The sequence below is a fragment of the Arachis stenosperma genome, chromosome 4, assembly GCF_014773155.1.
Source record: "Arachis stenosperma cultivar V10309 chromosome 4, arast.V10309.gnm1.PFL2, whole genome shotgun sequence".
Lineage (NCBI taxonomy): Eukaryota > Viridiplantae > Streptophyta > Magnoliopsida > Fabales > Fabaceae > Arachis > Arachis stenosperma.
The window spans coordinates 112593047-112595649 of record NC_080380.1 but is presented as its reverse complement, the minus strand read 5'-3'; positions in this window follow the sequence as shown (position 1 = coordinate 112595649).

Here is a 2603-nt window from a genome sequence, read left to right as displayed (position 1 = left end):
CTGCACCAAGTGGCGAGCAAAAATGCTCCTTCTGCCAATCCTGGCGTTAAATGCCGGGCTGGTGCCCATTTCTGGCATTAAACGCCAGTCTGGTGCCCCTTTCTGGCGTTAAACGCCAGTCTGGTGCCCCTTTCTGGCGTTAAACGCCCAGAATGGTGCCAGACTGGGCGTTAAACGCCCATTTGCTGCCCTTATTGGCGTTTAAACGCCAGCAAGTTTTTCCTCCAGGGTGTGCTATTTTTCATTCTCTTTTTCATTCTGTTTTTTCTTTTTCAATTGTTTTTGTGACTTCACATGATCATCAACCTATAGAAAACATAAAATAACAATGGAAAATAGATAAATATAACATTGGGTTACCTCCCAACAAGCGCTTATTTAATGTTAGTAGCTTGACAGTGGGCTCTCATGGAGCCTCACAGATGTTCAGAGCAATGTTGGAACCTCCCAAAACCAAACTTAGAGTTTGAATGTGGGGGTTCAACACCAAACTTAGAATTTGGTTGTGGCCTCCCAACACCAAACTTAGAGTTTGACTGTGGGGGCTCTATTTGACTCTGTTTTGAGAGAAGCTCTTCATGCTTCCTCTCTATGGTTACAGAGGGATATCCTTGAGCCTTAAACACAAAGGATTCTTCATTCACTTGAATGATCAATTCTCCTCTGTCAACATCAATCACAGCCTTTGTTGTGGCTAGGAAGGGTCTGCCAAGGATGATGGATTCATCCATGCACTTTCCAGTCTCTTGGACTATGAAAACAGCAGGGATGTAATGGTCTTCAACCTTTACCAGAACATCCTCTACAAGTCCATAAGCTTGTTTTCTTGAATTGTCTGCCATCTCTAGTGAGATTCTTGCAGCTTGTACCTCAAAAATCCCTAGCTTCTCCATTACAGAGAGAGGCATGAGGTTTATACTTGACCCTAGGTCAAACAGAGCCTTCTCAAAGGTCATGGTGCCTATGGTACAAGGTATTGAGAACTTCCCAGGGTCCTGTCTCTTCTGAGGTAATTTCTGCCTAGTCAAGTCATCCAATTCTTTGGTGAGCAAAGGGGGTTCATCCTCCCAAGTCTCATTACCAAATAACTTGTCATTTAGCTTCATGATTGCTCCAAGGTACTTGGCAACTAGCTCTTCAGTGACATCTTCATCCTCTTTAGAGGAAGAATACTCATCAGAGCTCATGAAGGGCAGAAGTAAATTCGATGGAATCTCTATGGTCTCAGTGTGAGCCTCAGATTCCCATGGTTCCTCATTAGAGAACTCATTTGAGGCCAGTGGACGTCCATTGAGGTCTTCCTCAGTGGCGATCACTGCCTCTTCCTTCTCTCCAAGTTCGGCCATGTGGGTCATGTTAATGGCCTTGTATTCTCCTTTTGGATTCTCTTCTATATTGCTTGGAAGAGTACTAGGAGGGAGTTCAGTAACTTTCTTACTCAGCTGTCTCACTTGTGCCTCCAAGTTTCTAATGGAGGACCTTGTTTCAGTCATGAAACTTTGAGTGGTTTTGATTAGATCAGAGACCATGGTTGCTAAGTCAGAGTGGCTCTGCTTAGAATTCTCTGTCTGTTGCTGAGAAGATGATGGAAAAGGCTTGCCATTGCTAAACCTGTTTCTTCCACCATTATTGTTGTTGAAACCTTGTTGAGGTCTCTGTTGATCATTCCATGAGAGATTTGGATGATTTCTCCATGAAGGATTATAGGTGTTTCCATAGGGTTCTCCCATATAATTCACCTCTTCCATTGAAGGGTTCTCAGGATCATAAGCTTCTTCTTCAGATGAAGTGTCCTTAGTACTGCCTGGTGCAGCTTGCATTCCAGACAGACTTTGAGAAATCATATTGACTTGCTGAGTCAATATTTTGTTTTGAGCCAATATGGCATTCAGAGTATCAATCTCAAGAACTCCTTTCTTCTGATTCGTCCCATTATTCACAGGGTTCCTTTCAGAAGTGTACATGAATTGGTTATTTGCAACCATTTCAATGAGTTCCTGATCTTCTGCTGGCGTCTTCTTCAGATGAAGAGATCCTCCAGCAGAGCTGTCCAATGACATCTTGGATAGTTCAAACAGGCCATCATAGAAGATACCTATGATGCTCCATTCAGAAAGTATGTCAGAGGGACACTTTCTGATCAATTATTTGTATCTTTCCCAAGCTTCATAGAGGGATTCACCTTCCTTCTGTCTGAAGGTTTGGACTTCCACTCTAAGCTTACTCAATTTTTGAGGTGGAAAGAACTTTGCCAAGAAGGCATTGACTAGCTTTTCCCAAGAGTTCAGGCTTTCTTTAGGTTGTGAGTCCAACCATATCCTAGCTCTGTCCTTTACAGCAAAAGGGAATAGCATAAGTCTGTAGACCTCAGGATCAACCCCATTAGTCTTGACAGTGTCACAGATTTGCAAGAATTCAGCTAAAAACTGATGAGGATCTTCCAATGGAAGTCCATGGAACTTGCAATTCTGTTGCATTAGAGAAACTAATTGAGGCTTAAGCTCAAAGTTGTTTGCTCCAATGGCAGGGATAGAGATGCTCCTCCCATAAAAGTCAGGAGTAGGTGCAGTAAAGTCACCCAGCACCTTCCTTGCATTGTTGGC